Raw genomic sequence first — 20,761 nt, forward strand, 5'->3', positions numbered from 1 at the left:
TACTTGACACAATGACACAGATTTCTTCACAAGGAAAGAAAACTCTTTACTAAATGCAATTTGAGTCATAGAGTTGGATGGACTCTTGGAGGAGGGGCCCTGGTGGTGCAGTGGTTAAGTGCTCAACTGTTAACTGAAAGGTCGGCGGTTCAAACCTACCAGGGGCTCTGCAAGAGAAAGATGTGGCAGTGCCTCTGTAAAGCTTATAGCTTTGGAAACCCTATAGGGCAGTTCTCCTCTGCCCTATAGGGTCACTATGAGCTGGAATTGACTATACAACAATGGGTTTCTTTGTTTGTTTTTTGGTTGGAAGATTTCCTGAACAAGCTAGCAATGGAAATTGCCAAGCTCTAGAGGTGGATTGTTCTGTTGTTGAATGGCTGGTATTGTCAGAGGTCTTTCCTTACAGCGAACAGTAGTGAGCTCCCCTGTAGCTTTTCTCCTTTAGTTCTGGTTTTGCTTTCCAGGATTGGACAGAAATTGTTCATGTATCTTGTCCATAAAAGATAGTCCTTTAGATGATGGAAGATTTAACCATGATCCCTTAAAGCTGCTCTTTTTCTGATAGATACTCTTATGCTCTTCTTGTGGGTTATTACAAAGTGTCACCCTCCCAGGCATCCTCTGATAACTAAGACTGAGACAAACACTGCGGTTATAGTAGAAAGCCTGCGGGGATGTAATCACCTCTTTTATTCTGGCTGTCTTCACCTTCTTGGTCTGTTTCTTGGATATAATCTGTGCTTGGAAGTGAGATGAAGCAGGAGGTAAAGCTAACTGAGGAATGCAGAAGAAAGAGCATGAGCTGTGTTGTCAGAGACCTGGGTTTGAACCCTGACTTTACTTCTTATTGCCCTGGATTATGGACTAGTAATTTAGCCTCTCATGAACCCCAGTTTTCATGCCTGGAAAATGGTGGACAACAATTCTGACTTAAAGGACTGTGCTGAGGATGAATGAGATGGCCTACATAATATACTATGCAAAATGCAGTCCCTGGCACAGTTTAGTATCTCTTCTCTCCTGCTTCTCCCACTACCTCCACTTCATTCTTCCTTTATCTTACATGATTACAAACAAAACAAAAGAAACAAACAAAGAAACAAAAAACAACCCAGTTGCCACCCAGTTGGTTCCTACTTCTGGTGACCCTAGGTGTATCAGTGTAGAACTGAGGTTTTCAAAGGTTGCTTTTTCTGAACTAGATTGCCCGGCCTTTCTTCTGATCTTACACAATTAGAGAACAATAAAAGATTGAGCTGCCTCGGACCAGCTTCACTGTGGGCTGGAGCAATGGTAGACTTCCTGGGGCTGGCAGGGCTTGGAGTGAACCTTGAAGTTTGGGTGGTTGTAGGTTGAGTAACAAGGGTGAAAGGAAAATTTGTTCTCTGACTTGGAAAGTGATGTTCATTCTCAAGCCTTCTGAATATGAAGACAAAGCCTCCAGCATTCCGTGTAGGAAGGAACATTCTGCTTCAACTCATTAGTTTTGAAATCTAGCTTCAAGGGGTGGGACATGGTTTGACTGGTGTGATGAGACAAACAGGGAAAAAATGGCTCATGTTTAAATTGCTGAGGGCCTGAGCAGGAACTTCATAGAGTATTCATAAAGCCCAGAAGTTTATTTTTAAACTTTCCTTGGGGCAAAGTTTTTTTGTTTTTATTTTTAAAATTAATATAGCAAGTCTGATTTAGGGTACCAAGTCATGAGATCTGATGGAAAATCAGAATAGTCATAGTGGCCCCCAAAAGTGGATTTTGGGGAAGCTCTAGGTTGCTAAAAGAAGTTAGACTCTATAAGCCTATCAAGGTTTAGTTCCTGTCTAAGTTCTCCCAGAACCTACACTTTTTATATAGCTTGGCAAGCAGTTATTTCAGGTTTTTTTTTTTTGCCATGAAATCATAATCTGGGACATCATTTTGGAAGGCATACCAGCAGCTATTCTTTGGTCTACTCTGCCTCCACTAGTTTTATTTTTAACCCTGTCTTGATTATTTCTATCCCCCTTAATCATGAAATCTCATTTTCTTTTATTAGGAGGGATTTATTCACAAGGCTAACTCAGACCTACACAGAATTCTTAATACATATTACTGAATGCTGAGTGGTCCTGCAAGCATTAAGAAATGCTTTTTGGCACAAGGTACACAAAATGTGTAGAAAATACAGAAGCTCATGCCTGTGCTCATAATTTGATGGATGATTCGGTTTGAAAAATCCTGAAGAAATTCTTTTGAAAATAACAGTGACAACGATGGGATAACAATTAACTTCTTACTAGGCATCAGATAACGTGTTAGGTGCTAAAGCTAGAACAGTGACAAAGGTGGGCAAGGTCTCTGTCCTTATGAAATTATGTTCCAGAGTTGGAAACTACCCCCTCCAATACCATGAGTAAGTAGATAAATAAGTGAAATAATTATGAATTATGTAAGTATTATAATGAAAACAAACAAAAGAGATAGAGGTTGAAATTAAAGGGGTGTCGTTGGCGACACCTAATTATAATAACCCAACACGGCAGGGGTTTTTTAATTATAATAGGGTGGCCAAAAAAGGCTTCACTGAAGACTTAACATTTCAGCTAAAATCTACATATGAGAATGAGTTGACCTTTCAAAGTGTGGATAAGAGTATCCAGGGCAGAGAAAATAGCATGTCCAAAGGCCCTGAGGCAGGAAAGGATGTGACAGATTCAAGACACTGAAAGAATGCCACATTAAGTAAAGAAGGAAAAATTAAGTTGGAGAGATTCCATCAGGTCAGTGCTGTTTGTCCTAAGTCTGTCCCCTAAAACAAATGCCACGTCACTTTCTTTCCACCCATCTGTCACTTCCACATTTTTCCAACGCTTGCCAAGTCACAGAGATAAAAGCATAAACCTGCTGTAAATGCTGTCAGTTTGCCTGATTTCTGTTTCTGTCCCCCCAGGGCTAAGAGTGAAGCTTTTATCTATAAACTCAGCTTTATCTCAAAACCTTGAACCAATCTTGACTCTAGGCAGTGGAGTTTTAAGGAGCAATTGTTCAGGACTTTGGGACTGCGTCATATGCTATTTCCATTGATGGTCTTGCTCTGGGTTTATGCCTCCACTCTGATAAATAGCTTCTACCTTCTCTTGAAGAACTGGTCCCTATCAGTTCTCACAAATTCGTTTGTTCATTTATTCAATTCATTTTTTCAGTTTTTATTGAGGAAGCAACCATAAGCCAGGCAGTGTCTTAGGCCCTGAGGATATGAAAATAAATACCTCCCTCCTCTAGGGACCTGCAGGAGGCAAACAACATGGTACATGCAGCAACAGTGACAAGCACAGAGAGAACAGGGAAGGTGCCATTCACCCAGTTTGTGGGGTTCAGGGAAAGCCTCTTAGAAGAAAGTAAAGAAAGATAAGTATACTTAGCGAAGTGCAGATGATAAGGCAGAGAGGTAAGGTGGAGGGTGGGGCAGGCCCTTCCAGGCAAGAAAGACTGGAGGAACTAAGGAGGCAAGAAGCAGCATGCAAAAAAAAAAAAAAAAAAAAAAAGAAGAAGAAAGACTCATGCCTTACACATATACAAGCACTACCTCAAAGTGGATCAAAGACCTAAATGTACAATCTAAAACCATAAAACTCTTAAAAGAAAATGTCAGGGAACTGCTTCCAGACCTAGTCCTCAATGACGGATTCTTAGACATAACACCAAAGGCATAGGCAACAGAAGACAAAATAGGTAAATGAGATTTTATCAAAATTAAATATTTCTCTACATCAAAGGCATTTGTTAACAAAGTGAAGAGACGACCTACAGAATGGAAGAAATCTTTGGGAACTGTATAGATAGGGGTCTAATATCCAGAATATATAAATTAATCCTAGAATTTAACAAGAAAAAGATAAACAACCCACTTTAAAAATTGGCAAAGGATCTGAGTAGATATTTCATCAAAGAAGATACTCAAAGTGCCAACAGACACATGAGAAGATGCTCAATGTCATTAGCCATCAGAGAGATGCAAATCAAAACCACAATGAAATACTACTTCCCTTCCACCAGGATGGCTAAACAAAAACAAATCAAACCCAGTGCCGTCGAGTTGATTCCAACTCATAGCTGATGACTAGGATGGCTAGGACCAAAAAAAAAAAAAAAAATGGAAAATAATAAATGTTGGCAACAGTGTGGGAAAATAGGAGCCTTTATACATTGCTGATGGGGTTGAAGAATGGTATGATCATTATGAAAAACAGGGTGTTAGTTTCTTAAAAAACTATGAAAATTATGAAAAACAGGGTGTTAGTTTCTTAAAAAACTAAAAATAGAACTACCATGTGACCCAGCAATCTCGACCCAGGGGACTTGAAGGCAGTAATGCCAACAGATATATGTATACCAATGTTCACTGCAGGACTATTCTCAATAGCCAAAAGGTGGAAACAACCTAAATGTCCATCAAGGGATGAATAGACAAACAAAATGTGGTGACTCCATGCAGTGGAATACTATACAGCCAGAAAGAGAAATGAAGTCCTGATACATGCTACAACATGGATGAACCTTGAAAACATTATGCTGAGTGAAATAAGTCAGTTACAAAGGGACAAGTGCTGTATGATCTCACTTACATAAGATGAAAAGAATAGGCAAATACATAAAGACCAAGGTTTATTGGTGATTACTGGAGGCAGGAGGGAGGAGGAGAAGGGGAGACATTGTTTGGGAAGCAGTGAGTTTCTGTTTGTGGTGATAAGAAACTTGGCACAGATTCAGGGTAAGAGTTGCACAACCTATTAATGTAATTGATATCACTAAGATGTACATTTGGAAAAGGTTGAATTAATAAACAATGTGTAATGCACATTAAAAAAAAAAAAAAGCAGCTGCTGATGTTGCTCCTGTAAACACCTCCTGGGATTTGTTTTCTTGGTTTGAAGATTTAAGGTCGTGATCTAGTAGGACATCTCAGTCAATTGGCCTAATACTGTTTTTCAGTGCTTCTGTTCTACCTCCTAGTTCGCTGCATAATGCCTGGGATCTTGAAAGCTTGCAAGTGGACATCGAAGCTAACACAGGTCTCCATTCATCTGGAAAAGCAGAGGAAGAAGGAGAATTTCAGGAATCAGCAGATAAAATGTTGCCAACATGAACATCTTCCATCTGTGCCACAAGACCAGAAGGACTGCATGGTGCTTGGCTACTATTACTGAATGATTTGATCAAAAATTCTATAGAAGAACCCTGATCAAAAGTGGTGGGGTGGGGGAGGAAGAGGGTGAACAAAATAGAATTTCTAACTTTCAATGGAATCTAGACCTTTTAGAGCCGTTGAGACTGGGCAAACCCCTGAAACTATTGCCCTAAGATTATCTTCAAACCTTAAACCTCAAACCAGGACTTCCCGTGGAACCCTGCTAAGAACTAAATGATAGCTTAGCTTGATTGCTAAAGTAAGTCTGCCTTGAGCATTGAGCTTTCTCAAAGACTTATCTATGTGGTATCAAATTGACAATACCATCTCCAAAGGTTAGATGAGAAGCTTGTGGGCATAGAGTTTATGTTAATGATGGAATAAGTTAGAAAAGGATAGCAAGAATGGTTACACAATTTGAAGAATGGAACCAATGTCACTGAATTGTATGTGTAGTTTGTTGAAACAGGGTATCATTTGTGGTGTATATTTTTACCAAATAAATTTTTAAAAAGCTGCAGCAGCAGCATGGTGTGAGTGAAAAACTCTAAGCAATAACTGGATCCTTGTCACATCTCTGTCACTCCAGGATCTGGGCTTACCTTACCTATCCTAGACGTCATCCAAGTTGTACACCTGAAGTCAGACCCTCTTACCTGTGCATGGACTTCATTCATGCAGTCTTGTTGGCCTTCAGAGCCTGCTCTGAGATCCCTCATTTCAGTAGTCTGCCAATTACTGAGGCACTAGTGGTATAGTGGTTAAGTGCTATGGCTGCTAACCAGGAGGTCGGCAGTTTGAATCCTTGGAAACTCTATGGGGCATTTCTTCTCTGTCCTCCAGGGTTGCCATGAGTCAGAATAGACTTGACGGCCATGGGTGGAGTGGCCTTATGGACTGCCTGAGTGGTGCAAATGATTAACGTGTTTTTGTGCTAATTGGAAGTTTCCACCCAGAGGTACATTGAAAGAAAGGCCTGGTGATCTACTTCCAAAAAAATCAGCCATTGAAAACCCTATGGAGCACAGTTACAGTCTGACATACATGGGGTCTCCATGAGTTGGAGTCAACTAAATGTTAACTAGTTGGTTTGTGGCCTTATACCAATTTGAGGAGATCAGTTATTTGTTGCAACTACTTCTGATACTGCAATGCACTTCCTCTCTGCACTGATGGGGAGACTTTCTGACTCGTGGAATGTTCTACCCTCTTTGTGCTATTTACTAGGTCATTTGGGAGTTGAGTCAGAGGAGCCCTGTCCCTGATTCCAACCCGAAGGGACGTTTTCCTTGGCTCTTTGTGGTGGGAAGAGCACAGCTTGTTGACAGGGGCTTCCTTCCATTGTCCTCCTCTAGTCTCTGCTCTTGGATGGAGCTGTATCCTTTGAGGGACAAGGTCAAGAAGAATTAAAGATGAGGAAGACATGAGCAGTTTGGCAGCTACAGAGATCATCTCTGTCTTTAGGAACAAGAAAGGTTGTTGTCAGAAGCTACGGATAGAAATTAGGGTTATAAAAGCCAGGATTAAAATTCAGAGCACTGCCTTTTCACCCACAAAAACAATAACAACATTAAACAAATGACCCTTGGGGCATGGTCAGCTGAGAATAGCGCAGAGATGCAGAAAGAGGAGAAACCCCTAGGACAGTTTTGTAGCATCTGAATTACATTTTTTGATTCCCAGAAAAGCTCAGGCAAGAGAACCTGGAACGAAATCTCTGGAATAATCACTCTGAAGGCAACACACAGGGAGAGAACAGCCAGGACCTCCTGAGCAAAGTAGACTTTCAGGTAGATTTGAGTGACTGCAGACGTTTTATCCTCCCTCATCCATTCATTTATTCACTCATTCACTCGTTAGTTCATTTATGAAAAATTTATTGATTAACTTTTGTGTCGGGACTATGCTAGGGTCTGAGGATATATCAGTGAAAGAGCAAGTATCTTGATCGCACAGAGCTGACAGAGTGATGTTTGTGTCCGTGTGTGTTGAGAGGAACAGATATTTTAAAAAGCAATAATATAAAAATACTAATAGTACTCTTAATAATAGTGAGAAAAGGCAATGTGATAAATGCCATGATACAAGCCATGCAAGATGGTTTGGGTGACTATAGTTTGGGCAATCAACCTACTCTGATTGTCAGGGAAAGCTTCCTGGAGCAAATGGTTTTTAAACTGAGACCACATAGCAAAGCAAGAGTGGGCAAAAGTGGACAGAGAGAATATCCCAAAGGGCAAGAGCAGCAGGTGTCAGGGCCTAGAGTGAAGGGACATGATTCCTGAGGAAGAAATGTGGACCATCCCAGGCATTACAGTTTATGATAAGGAACATGATGTACGGGTATTGTTGATCTCCTCTGAGGATGGAATAAACCTTAGGTTGGTTGAGGAAATTTTTCTGGTGTCCACATCAAAACCCCTCAGATCACAGCTAATTTTAGCCTCAGCTGCCAAGGACATATCTGTGTGAACTCACATTCATTGGTGCTGCTGAAATCCCACCTCAATCTCTCAATTTGTGGCTTTCCTCATTCTGCCCCAGGGCCTTCACTAGTTGTAGCAGGAGTTTCCTGGACTCAGTGCAAGGAAGCTAGTGCCCCTGAAGCCAAATTCAGCCAGTGGGTCCTAAACCAAACCCAACCCATTACCCTTGATTTGAATTCTGACTCACAGCGACTCTATAGGACAGAGTGGAACTGACCCATAGGGTTTCCAAGGCTATAAATCTTATGGAAACAGGCTGCCACATCTTTCTCCCTTGGAGCGACTGGTGGGTTTGAACTGCTGACCTTTCGCTTAGCAGCTGAGTTCTTAACCACTGCACCATCAGGCCTCCCTAGAAGGGGTAAATAAATGCTTTACCATCTTTCAGGTGGTCAGTGTATGTACCTTCTCAGGAGTCTTGGTGGAATTGAGCCCCAGTTGCTCACAGCAAGAGGAGCCCTGGCAGCACAGTGGTTAAGCTCTCAGCTGCTAACTGAAAGGTTGGAGGTTCAAACCCCAGCTGCTCTGTGGGAGAAAGATGTGGCAGTCTGCTTCCATAAAGATTTACAGCCTTGGAAAACCTATGGGGCAGTTCTACTCTGTCCTACAGGGTTACTAGGAGTCGAAATCCACTCAATGACAGTGGTTTTGGTTTCGCTCACAGCAGTGACCTTGATAATGAACCTTTGCTTTGGCTTTCCCTCCTTCATTGTATACTTCCCCCCAACCCTCTGTCCCCCAAAATTCCTGCTTCCTGAGATCACCTTCCAAATAAACTACCTGCACCCAAGTCCTTGTCTCAGGTTCTGCCTTTGAGGAAACCCAAACTTAAACAGTTGGGTCGATTGTTCCAACTCTCCCAGTTCAGTGAAGTGGAACTTTCTTCAGCGTAGTTGGGTTCTCCTTTTATCAAGCGTTGTGTTGTGTGTTCCGCAAGTACTTGTGATGCTGCCTTTTCTAAGGAATGCTCTGCTGATCAATCCCATTTTCACAGGAGCGTAAAGCTAAGGCTCAGCCCACCTCAAGTTTAGCTCAGGATTAAAGCTCAAGGTTTCTGATTTCAAATGATTTACTTTCTAGGCTGTTCTATTTTGGGGCATGCTCATTGCTTAAGGGAAAGACTAATTCTGTCTACCCATCCTTGAGTTTGAGTCTATATCTTTTGCCAAAAGCCACCTCCTCAAAAGAAAAATCTAGTCAAATGTGAACCACTTTCAAATGAAAATGCTATTTAATCCTTATCCATGTTTTGGTTGGCTGTTAACCAAAAATTTCTGCAGTTCGAATCTACGAGCTGCTCCTTGGATACCCTACGGGGCGGTTCTACTCTGTCCTATAGGGTCACTGTGAGTCAGAATTGACTCAACGGCATTGGGTTATGTACAAAACAAAACAAACAAACAAACAAAAACAAACCCAGTGTGTTTTAGGGAACTCTGAACAAGAGAATCCAAATCATCTAGTCCCAGAGATGTGAGTTTCCATGACAAAGTTGGTGTCCCGAAAAACACAGTTGTTCACTGCCATCACAGAATAAAACTCAGAAGTGGGGTGACATGTCAAACACATCCTGCCCAAGTTTAAAGGGAGCCTCTAGATTTCAGCTGCTACCTACATGTCAGTTTGTTGCACTGTGGTGACTTGTGTGTTGCTGTGATCCTCCTGGAAGCTATGCCACCAGTATTTCAAATACCAGCAGGGTAACCCATACTGAACAAGTTTCAGCAGAGCTTCTAGTCTAAGACAGACTAGGAAGAAAGGCCTGCCGATCTACTCCTGAAAATTAGACAATAGAAGCCCTATGGCTCACAACAGAACATTGTGCTATTCAGTGCTGGGAGATGAGGACCCCAGGTTGGAAGGCGGTACAGTAGCTGCTACAATGGACTCTAGCATACTGATAATAATGGAGATGGTGTGGGACCAGGCAATGTTTTGTTCTGTGTACACGGGGTTTCTATGAATTGGAGCCAACTCCATGGCAACTAACAAAAACAACAAGGTTTCAGATAAGTCTTTCAGCTTATGTTTTACAGGTGTAATGCAGTAGTTGCCACCATGTTGAAAACATGCTAAACTCGTTGCTGGGCTGATTTGAATTTGACTGGGTCTGAGCGGTCCAGTGTCTCTCAAATTCTTATCAGCAGCACAGCAGCGAGATCCTCAGGGTCTGCTCTCTCCTGTCTCAAGGCTGACTTAAATTCCCTACTTGTACTGAAAGGAAAGAAAACCCACTGGCCTAACAAGTATGTCAGAGAGAAGAATAAAATAGAATTTTTGGCTCTCAGGGCCGTTCCACTCTGTCATATCGTGAAATTAAAGGCAGATGGGTGATGTCTGCGTGTTGTGGGAAATTTTGTCCTATATTTCAGCCAATGCTGGGAGTTCTGGAAGAGGACAGAGAGGAGAAAGAGAATGCGATTTGGACGAGGCAAAATGTATGCTAATTTTGCAGCAGAAATAGCATCAAATCTGCAAACATTAATTCTAGGCAAGTCTTTTTCTTAGCCTGTTTCTCCCCCTTTTCCCTTTTCTAGATTTCACAGTATTAAGTGAATTTAAACTGGTTGTTAGTGGAAGAAGTTTCAGAAATCACCTGGCTTGTCTGTTACTTAGGAACAGCAGTTTTATCATGAGCTCAAGTGGATGGAAGGGATTATTGGTGGCCAAATGTTCACCCCATTTTTTAGGCAGATCGTATTTAATTTTGAGCTGATCAAATTGTTGCTTCCAAGATTCAGGTGGTGGAGGGTGTAGGTGACAGTGTGTGTGAAAAAGGCTATTGTGTGGAAAGAGTTGGGGTTTGCAGAAGAATGGGGTCCACATTCCAGCGATTGTATAACCTAGTGCATCTCCCTACAAAATAATTATCTCCCTCTCAGGGGTATCCTGGGACTTTTGTGACCATGTTCTGGAGCTGAGGTTGAAAGATCAGGTAGAGCAGTATGTCCAAGGGGAAAAAGATACAGATAGTGGGTGCTATAGGTGACTGGAAGGGACTGAGGAGGCCCAAGGAGACCTAAGCCCACACCTAGGACCCAGGTACTAAATGCTGAGAATTCAGTAGCCTTGGAATCCCTGAGGCAGGGGTTGGGATGACCCTGTGCTTGGCCCCTGCCAAGCATAAGGCACTTAGATTTCTGAATGGAGGGCAAGAAAGGGGAGTTTAAAAAAAAAATCTTTAATGAGTTTCTGGGAGTATTGACTGGAAGAAAGTAAAGGGAAGCTTTAGTTATCTAAAAACCCAAAGCCCATTGCCATCAGTAGATTCTGCCTCATGAGACCCTACAGGACAGAGTAGAACTGCCCCATAGAGTTTCCAAGGAGCACCTGGTGGATTTGAACTGCCAACCTTTTGATTAGCAGCCGTAGCACTGAACTACTATGCCACCAGGGTTTCCCTTAGTTATCCAGTGCTGCTGTAACAAAAATACCACAAGTCAATGGCTTTAGCCAACAGGAATTTATTTTCTCACAGCTTAGGCCGCTAGAAGTCTGAATTCAGGGTCCAGGCTCTAGGGAAAGGCTCTCTTTCTGTTCACTTTGGGGGAATATCCTTGTCTCAGCCTCTCCAGCCCTGATATTCCTCAGTTCCACGTGGCATCTGTCTTTGCTCATTTGTGCTTGCTTTTCTCGGTGCCTGATCTGCTCTTTTTATATCTCAGAAGTCATTAGGTTTAAGACACAACCTATGTAGAGATGGCCGTATTAACGTAACAAAGAAAACACCATTCCCAAATGGTATAGGGGTTAGGATTCCAACACATATTATTGGGGGAACACAATTCAAGCAAGTAAAGACAGAGTATGTGAGGGCCAAATTACAGAGAGAATGGGTCAGTTTCCATGACGGGGGAGTGGAAAGTACTTCTGTGTTCTTGGCCAAGCTTTTCTTCTTTGAGTCTCAGTTCCTAGTTTGTGAAATAGGAATAAAAATTATTCCCATATAACATTAAAAAAAAAAAAAAATTAAACGGAATCGCACAGGTAAAAGTACTTTGTAGACTATAAGAAAAGGTGGTTATTATGAAGTTTGATGGTGTGTTTTCATGGGACTAATAAGCAGGGAGGGAAGGAGGATTCCTCCAGCAGACCGCATACTTGGTTGGCTAGAAGAATGACTTCCCTTCAACACAGTAGCTCCTGTTGTTGCGATGTGTTGTCAAGTTGATTCCAACTCACTGTGACCGTATAGGAGAGAGTAGAACTGGTTTCCATAGATGTAACCTTCAAGTAAGCTCATCACCAGAGCGCATGGGTCCTAAAGGGTGGTTATTGGCTACTCTAATATGTGAGATTTTTGTTTATTCAAATTTTTTTTCTTTATAAAAATTCTATTATAAAGTTAAAAAAAAACTTTTTAAGAATTAAATAAAAAATGTTGGCCCTTTTCCCAGGAAAATATCTGGGTGGTACACCCGATCTCTACTTTGCTGTTATACCCAAGATTCTAGTTTTCAGATTGGACAGAAAAAATAGGCAAGTAGCCTCCTTCTCAGAATCCCATCTGGTTGCATTTCTGTCTGGGTGCACTGAGCGTGGTGTATGAGGAGGCCAAGGAGCGAACAACCTGGATGCAGCACATCGCCCTTCCAGGAGGAGAGGGAATCGGAAGGTAAGCAACGCCTTAGTAATTGTTGCAAAACTCTGCTTTCCTCCCAGGCCTGACTACCAGGAAGAATTCACTGTAATAAATCACACAGCCTTGAAATAGATGATTTGGTAGTTCTTTAAAAAATACTGCTTATATGTAGAAGGAAGTCTTCTTTAATGGGCTGAATGGAAATAATAACAGCATGTCGTTTTTCCACGGTGTCTTCCTTGAAATATTTCTCCACTCTTTAATTGGAAGCTTCTCAGTGGAAAGCAGTAAAGATAAAGGGCTTGGTTTTGGTCTATTATTCAAGTGCAAAAAGATCCTAATGAAAACAGAGGAGCCATATACGTAACTGTGTCATGTCTGCCCTTCCCATCTTCTTTACTCCTCCCTGTATAATAATAGGCTTTCAGGAAATTTATCATTAGGAATTTAAAAACTTTTAAATACATCATAGCTCTCCATTTAAAAAATTAATTTGGAGCATATAATTGTTAAGATGTCTTACATAGATTCAAGAGACAGCTCCCACCCAAAATATCTCTTATACAGGTCTTTAGTTCAGCGTCAAATATTTCTACCATTAGGCTCCTATCTTTAAAATAAGATACTGAAAATCTAGGCTCAAATTCAATGTATTTTCTGAAAGAGTAACTTACCACTAGTCATTAATACCTTTTAAAGAATTATTTAGTCATATTGGCTTGGAAAGAAAAAAAAAAGTGAATTTTTGATGAGGCAGACTTGTGAGGAAAAGTTCTGAACTTAGCAGGAACCAGAGGAGAGACTTCATTGGCCATTGGCTGATCTAACAAGTGCCAGGCAATATTCTAGGCATGGAGATGAATGGGAGGGTGAGGCACATGGGTATAAAGACAAATTTGATATGAGCTCACCATCCAGTAGGGAAACTACATACATACATATATAACTTTAAATTTTATTCTATTGCAATCAGATAATTTTAGTATAATTTGATATGTTCAGGAAAACATGTATGTATCAGGCCCTGTGGAAACAAAAAGGAGGTTACTTAGTGTCTTAGTCTGGGTTCTCTAGATGAGCAAAACCAATGGAATATATATATATATCCTTTAAGGAAATGGGTCACACAATTGTGGGGACTGGCAAGTCCCAAAGTCCCAAATCCATGGGTCAGGTGGTAGGCTGGAGTCCTCTGCTGGCTCATGAGGTTGTGGGGGCTGGCAAATCTAAAATCTGCAGGTCAAGTGGCAGGCTGGAGACTTCTGTAAGCTTACATCCCAAGAACCGGAGGTGAGGCAATGAGAAGAGTGTAGGGTAGAGAGAAAGAGTGAGCTTTGTCAGAATACCCATTTATATACTGGAAGCAGGCCACATCCTCAAGGAAGCTCCCCTTTCAACTGATTGGCTGGTCGCATCAGATCACATCATGGAAAGTGATTACATTATATTACATTATGGAAGAGCACCCAGTCCAGTGTCTGCCAAACCACTTAGAATCATAGCCTAGACAAGCTGAACCATAACATTAACCATCACACTTATCCCAGCCTTGGAATTGGATAGAGTCATGGAAAGCTTCTTGTAGAGAAGAACCTGAGATGAATATTTTTTAGTCAAGATTATTGAGGTGAAATTTGTATACATTAAAATTTATTCTTTTTATGTGTACAATTTTATGAATTTTGACAAATGCATATAGTTACTACAGAATATTTCCATCATCCTAAAATGTTACTGGACCCCTTTGTAGTCAATTCTTTCCTCTATACCCAGCCCCTGGCAACCCTTGACATGATTTCTTTCAAGTTTTGTCTTTTCCAGAATGTCATATAAAGGGAATCAGAGGATGTGGCCTTTTGTGTCTGGCCTCTTTGATCGAGCATAATGCTTTTGAGATTCAGCCTCAGTGCTAACACTGTGCCTTGCACATGTTAAATGCTTCATGTATATTTATTGAACTAATTTGTTTTTGTTAAAATAGCATTCTCCGATATCATTAATATTATCTGAAAGCATTTTTTAATGACTGCATACTATTCTTTGTATTGACATACTATCATTTATTTAATGATTCCCTATTTGTTAGAGGCATAATTGGAATTTTGCTTTCTATCTAATGATACTTGCTATAGTAGTGACGGCTATTGTTTACTGAGTGCTTGCTGTTGTAAGCATTCATTACTGTGCTTTATGTGTACTGTTTTATTTTGTCTTCCCCACATCCCAGTTAGGTGAGTGTTATTACTACTATCCCCATTTTACAATGAGGAAACTGAAGCCCGGAGAGGTTTAGTAACTTGCCTAAAGTCACATACTATAGGTTATGGGTGGCAGTGTTGACATAATCCCTGGTCTGTTGATGACAGTGCCTGTGCTCTCTGTGACTCTCCTGTACTGCCCCTGTGTGGAGGCTAGTTTCCTGTCATTCCATCACTAAAACTTCACCAAGCACCTAGAATGTGTGAGGTAATATGCATGCATGGGAAGGTAAAAATGGCAAAGACATGTACCAGTCCTGGATAACCTTCTGGATGTGGATGAACAAAAATGTAAGGTTGGAAAGTATGCACTAGAAACTAAGAAAGCAAAATCATACTTGATAGCTTCCAAGGCGGCTATAAAAGCTGATTCAGTGTAATTTAGGAAAACCTTACAGGCCTTCATTTATTCCCCAGGCACTGGAGACATTGCAGGGAATGAGACAGACCAGGGCCCTGACCTCAGGAAGTCTACAGACTAGTAGAGAAGGCATTAAATAAACAAACACAAGTGTGAAGCCTATTAGAAAAAGTCATGTTCAGTGGACTATGGGAATGTATAGCAAAAATAATGAACCTAGTGTTAAGGGTCAGGGAGGGTCTCCTAGAAGCAATGCTCTTTCAGTTGAGATTTGAAGATAAGTGCGGGTTAGCCAGATAGAGTCCCTGAGTGGTGCACATTGTTAATGCATTCTGCTGCTAACAGATAGGTTGGAGATTTGAGCTCACTCAGAGATGCCTTGGAAGAAAGGACTGGTGCTCTACTTCTGAAAAATTGGCCATTGAAAGCCCTATAGAGTACAGTTCTACTCTGACACACATGGGGTTGCCATGACTTGGAAGTGACTTATCAACAACTAGTTTTTCTGGTAGCCAAATGAAAAAGGAAAGTAGATGCAGAGGTTGGGAGAGCATTTGAGGGAAGGGTGGGACCAAAACAGAGCACAAACAGACTGCAGGACAGAAAGAAGTTCGCTGTGACTAGAGTGGAGATGGGCTGGACAGGACGGGAAGAGTGGAATGAAAGAGAGTGTAGGCACAGAAGTGGCCAGGTTGTGCAGAGCCTGCTAAGCCATGCTATTGTTTTTTTTTTTTATTTTTTTCATTGTCCTGAGTGATGGAAATCCATAGATGGGCATAAAGCGGAGTATGGTATGGTCAGATTTGTACAGAAAACTTGCTCTGCCACAGTGTAGAGAATGGACTGGAGTGGACAATAGTGAGCTGTTGTAATGGACCAGGTGAGACATACTGGAGGCCTGGGGCACAGCAGTGAGGAGGAGAGAGGGGATTGTGATAGGATATGGAGCAGACCAGATTTAGTGACTGTCTGGAGAAAGGAGTATGGGAAATAAGAAAGTCATCCCTGATTCCTTGAGCAACTGAGTGGATCTTAGGGTCATTTACTGAGGTGAGGGAAAAAGAGAGGGGTTTGGAGTAAAGATTAGGGCTTTGGTTTTTGACATTTTGAAGTGCCACAAAAGACATGCAAGTAGAATATGCAGGAAGCTATTTGATATATAGAGTCTAAACAGTGATATTTGGGTGAAGAAAATTATTGGGAGTTATTGATATATTGATAGTAACTGAATCCTTGGAGGTAGGGTGAATCTACCGAGAGAGTGTGTTGAATAAGGAGAATAAAGGACCTAGAAGACAGAAGGGCCAATAATTTAAGAGATGTGAGGTGGAGACACAGCAAAGGAGACTGAAATGAAAACCTGGTACAGGGCTGATGGTTTGAACCAAACTCAGAAAAGTGTTTTTTCTCATAGAAGGGAATAATCAAGATTGCTAAATTATCCTGAGGTCAGGAAGAATAGAGTTGAAAGTTGTCCATTGGATTATACAACCTCTAGGTCATCGATGGCCATGGCAAGAGCAATTTTGGTGATGTGGTGAGGGCGGAAGCAGTCTGGGAGGTTTGGTAATTGTGGCAGAGTGGGCATGCTGACCTCCAGAGTCCTGGAGCCCACTCCCTGGAGCCGATAGATCCCCTGGTGTGGGGGAGATGAGTGGCTAACCTGAGTCTGCAAGTATAAGTTGTGGTACTGTGGACCTGGAGGAGAGCTGTCATGAATTTTTCTATTCGCCATTATAGTTTTATGGGGTAATTTGTTTTGCTTTGTGACTTTTTAAGAACGGGCACTAAAAGAAAAATGAGAGGCTTTCCAGAGACAGCTTCTGTGATAGCTCAGCAGCACCACACACACCCTGAGAAAGTTAAAGCTTAAAGGGGATGAGGAAACCTTACAGAAAATTTATTAGTGTGTTTCAAGCTGTGCACAGTGCAACAGACTCACAGTATATTAATGTCTTCCTGGGAGGCTACCATTTATCCAGCCACAGAATTATGGGCATAAAAATAGCCTGTAAAGGCTATATAGTGGGTCCACTGGAAGAATGACCCTAACACTCATGACAAGCCTCTGGCCTTTTACTGGGAACCACTCTTCAGAGAGGGCAGCCTATTCTTAAAAAATTACTGGGGAGAAATGCTGCAGGGCTGTGTATCAGAGTCACTGAGACCCTGTCTTATCTGAACAAATGGCAATCGCTGACCTGGGAAGGTACGTATAGGTGCCCCTAGAAATAAAATGGCTGAAAAATCTTAAAAAAAATTTTTTTATTGACTTTGTTATGCACCATGTTTTTCTCCTCTACATATTTATCTTTCCAATTATGTTTCCCTCAGTCTAATATTAAAATGAACTAAGTACACCTGTTTGGAATTAGAAAAAGGCAGCTCAGAAGCTCCCTAGGTGATGAGGAGAAGCCAGTCTGGGCTAAACTTTTAATTTTGCTTCGAAGAGTCCACAACATGAAAACACCATGGGAAGATGATCTGAACTTGACTGAGGGAGGGGTGGGAGAATTCAGAGGTGACTCCTGTGTTTGCAGAGGAGGTGACACATCCATCGTTTTGAATGTCTTACACATCAATAAAGAGCTGTACATTCCTAAACAAGAAGTTCAGTTCTGTAGGGTCATTCAACACCATGAGCTGTAAGTGGTTGCCTTAACTACTGGTCTTCGTGGGAGCCTACAAATTATTTGAGCACCTGGGAATGCGGATTAATTCCAAGACCCACCAGATAGGGAAGGTAGAGACACCGTTGGGATTGGTTAAGAAGTTGGGGTGGGAACGCTGAGCCTTCAGGCCCTGACTATCAGCAGTCTTAGCTGTGAGGAGGAGAAATAGGGCTCAAGGACAGATTTCCTGAAAGTCTATAAATACTGTGTAGCTATGGAATTGCAAGGTAGAAGTGAGCAACTGGGTGCATTTCCTGATACATCAGTGGTCACTCCTGAGTCTCCTAAGTGAAAAGCTCTTGACTTTATTCTTTTAAAAATTTTTTCTGTCTTAAAAAAGTAATTATTGTGTTTTAGGTGAAAGTTTATAGTACAAAATAGTTTTTCATTAAAAAAATTAAATGTGAAGGTGGGGCCAAGATGGTGGAATAGACAGATGCTTCCGGTGAGCCCTCTTCACAACAAAGACCCCCAAAAATAAGTGAAATGAGAATATTTATGACAAGTTAGGAGCCCTGAACATCAAAGGCAAAGTTAGAAGATGAACTGAGTGGAAGGGGGAGGAAGACATGGTTCAGAAGCAGAGAGGAGTTACCAGACCTGAATCACCGGGAGCCCTCAGGCACCATTTCCAGGAGCAGCTGTGGCGGGCTGATACTAGAGTTCAGCTGCAGTTTCCTCAGGGAGAAGCAGCCAGCCACACAGCCTACTCGCACCTCCAAAACTAGAGAAGAATGGTGCTTTCGGCAAAAGCTAAGTACTTGCGTATATTTTACCATGCACCCTCTGCCCAAGCTGGCTTCAGTGGCTGTTGATTTCCCTGGGCCTGAGATAGGCCATGTTGAGTGCCTAGAGTCATACTCCCGGCCTTGGAGAAGAAATAAATTCGCAACTGGGAGAAAAGATAATTTGCCAGCTCCGCTAACTGGGAGAGCTCAGGACAGAAGCAGCCCCTGTTCACGCATAAACGGCCCGTGGACTTTGAGTACCTTTCCCCCCTGCGTGGACCTGTGTGGGCCTATTTGAGGAGAATAGGCCCCTTGTTGGCAGACTACAACTGTTTCAGCTGTGCAGTGGAGAGGTGGGTGTTTAATGTTTGCACAGCTTTGCCTATTAAACAGGGTCCTTACCTACCCACATCAGGAGCCTAAGGGCTGGTGGCTCCACTCAGGTCACCCAGCCACCTTTGACGGAGGTCCAAGGATAACTGTACCTCCCAGACCTTACAACCAAAAACATTGGGAGCCCATGGTCAGTTCGTAGAACCTACCCACCTGTATGTTCTAGGGAAGAGGGACATGCTTTCATCAGAGACACTTGGGGGATGATTCTCAGCCCCCTGCCTTGATCAGAGCATGATCCCCTGCTGCAATGAGATTCCGGTACTTACAACAATCAACCCTGCCCCTCTAAGACTGTAGAACAGAGCCTGTACCACACACTCGATGATCAGCTACCTGGACACCTGAGCTGAACTCATACAAGAAAAGTAAATGGACTCCTAGACTGATATACCTCATAACAGCTCTAGCCATCTGGGGACAAGACATCAGAGCTCCAAAGGCAAAAATAATCAAGCTAGCTCACTCAAGCAACCCACTTGGTCATATCAAAACAACACAAAGCAAGAAGCTACAACACAGTAAGCAAGCATAAAATAAATGAATACAATAACTTATAGATGGCTCAGAGACAACAGTCAATATCAAGTCACATAAAGAAACAGACCATGACTACATTAACAAGCTCTCAAAACAAAGAATCAAGGGATCTTCTAGATGAACGTGCATTCCTGGAATTACCGGATGCAGAATACGAAAGATTCATATACAGAACCCTTCAAGACATCAGGAAGGAAATCAGGCAATATGTAGAGCTAGCCAAGGAACACACAGATAAAGGAGTTGAAGAAATTAAAAAGGTTATTCAGGAACATAATGAAAAATTTAATAAGCTGGAAAAACCCATAGACAGATAGCAATCAGAAATTCAGAAGATTAACAATAAAATTACAGAATTAGACAACTCAATAGAAAGTCAGAGAGCAGAATTGGGCAAGTGGAAGGCAGAATTTGTGAACTTGAAGATAAAGCACTTGGCGCCAATATATTTGAAGAAATATCAGATAAAAGAATTTTAAAAAAGGGAGAAACCTTAAGGATCATGTGGGACTCTTATCAAGAGAAATAACCTACAAGTGATTGGAGTACCAGAACAGGGAGGGATAACAGAAAATCCAGGAGAATTGTTGAAGATTTGTTGGCAGAAAACTTCCCTGATATCATGAAAGATGAGAAGATATCTATCCAAGATGCTCATCGAGCTCCACATAAGGTAGATTTCAAAAGAAAGTCACCAAGACATATTATAATCAAACTTGCCAAAACCAAACATAAAGAGGGAATTTTAAGAGTAGCCAGGGATAAACGAAAAGTAACCTACAAAGGACAGTCGATAAGAATACGCTCGGACTACTCAGCAGAAACCTTGTGGGCAAGACGGCAATGGGATGACTTATATAAAGCATTGATAGAAAAAAATTGCCAACCGAGAATCATATATCCATCAAAACTCTCTCTCACATATGAAGGTGAAATTAGGACATTGCCAGATAAACAGAAGCTTAGGGAATTCATAAAAACCAAACCAAAACTACAAGAAATACTAAAGGGAGTTCTTTGATTAGAAAATGAATAATATCAGATACCAGTCCAAGACTAGAACCCTGGGCAGAGCAACTAGAAATCAACCCAGACAGGGAAATCACAAAAATAAATCAAGATTAAAAAACCCTTAAAACAAGGAAACAGCAATGTCATTATGTAAAAGAAGATAGCATTAAAACAATAAAGAGGGACTAAGAAATGTAGTCACAGATCTTTCATATGGAGAGGAAGACAAGGGGATACAAAGAAATAAAAATTGGGTTTAAATTTAGAAAAATAGGGGTAAATATTAAGGTAACCACAAAGGAGACAAACTGTCCTACACATCAAAATAAAATACAAGAAGAAAATAGAGATTGAGCAGAAACAAAATCAACAACAACGAAAATAAGGAAAAGACAATATATAAACTACTCAGCACAAAAAACTAAGGGGGAAAAAGACACGGTCAACAACACACACAAAAAAGACATCAAAATGATATCACTAAATTCATACCTGTCCATAATTATGCTGGATGTAAATGGACTGAATGCACCAATAAAGAGACTGAGAGTGGCAGAAAG

Source organism: Elephas maximus, chromosome 5, assembly GCF_024166365.1.
Source record: "Elephas maximus indicus isolate mEleMax1 chromosome 5, mEleMax1 primary haplotype, whole genome shotgun sequence".
Taxonomy (NCBI): domain Eukaryota; kingdom Metazoa; phylum Chordata; class Mammalia; order Proboscidea; family Elephantidae; genus Elephas; species Elephas maximus.